This window comes from Elephantulus edwardii, unplaced genomic scaffold (assembly GCF_000299155.1).
Source record: "Elephantulus edwardii isolate Elephantulus edwardi_28Jun2011 unplaced genomic scaffold, EleEdw1.0 scaffold00015, whole genome shotgun sequence".
NCBI classification, from domain to species: Eukaryota; Metazoa; Chordata; class Mammalia; order Macroscelidea; family Macroscelididae; genus Elephantulus; species Elephantulus edwardii.
The window spans coordinates 982,065-983,112 of record NW_006399765.1 but is presented as its reverse complement, the minus strand read 5'-3'; positions in this window follow the sequence as shown (position 1 = coordinate 983,112).

Genomic DNA, 1,048 nt, shown 5'->3' with positions numbered 1-1,048 from the left:
ATTATCAATAAGCCGAAGTCTGTGGAAGGCCATAATGGCCCTGCTTTAAGTGGTTCGCTACTCCCGCAGCTCACCACGCTGTCTCTGCCTCTGCCACCATCTTGGATCTCCCATTAGTAACATTTCTAAACCACTTTATTGAGATTAACTCTGGTGTAAATCCAGCAGGAGGTTATGATTCATTTGTTTCTCATTTAAAGGTCAGAAAACGGGAATTAAATCCTCATAAGGGGATTTATTGGCCTGTGCTGGTCAGTATGCTTTGAAGACAGTCTTGCATGACTAAAATGGTGACCACTTCCAGGTCCCTGGCCCAAGTCTCTCTTGGTGCCATAGACTCTGAGGAGAGATGGTGAATCCAGGCATGGTGGTCAGTGGTCGTGAATAGCCCACCATTGTTTTAAAAGTTGGCTTTTGATGCTGTTTTAAAAAGCCCAACACAAAGCAGTAGGGTTTTGTGCCCAGGTACCTTCTAGCATAGGCTGAGTATCACTGCTTGGGGACAGCTCCAGAACCTTTGGCCAGGGCTCCAAAGGAATTGAGCCTTGGATGTGATCGGCCTCCCACTCTGGTTTCAGTGTAAAAGTGTCTGCTGAGCTTAGGATGGGCACACGGGGGAGGAGGCATTTTCCATCTCAGATTAATTAACCCTTGGCACAGAGTGATCTGTTTTTCCTGTCCTAATAGTTAGTTTTTAGGCTTGACTTTGGGGAAATGTTTAATATCCACTGTGTCTTCAGTTACCCAGATGATCAGGAGAAAGGAGAGTTCTGCTTCCTTTTGAAAATTATCACTGTAAAATACAGTCCTGTGCAATAGAATAGCAAATCAGAAGCCTGAGCAGTGGACTTTCTGTGAGCCTCTCATTGACCCATGGTTCCTAAAGAGATAACCTTTGTCCTAGTCACTCTATCTGATTGGGAGGGGGGGAATTTGAAACAGCTATCTAATAATATTTAGAGTCCAATATATTTAATTAAAATGATTTAAAAAAAATAGAGATGAAAAAGCTGCTAAGATCTTCCGTAAGAGGAGGCTTGCATTTTAA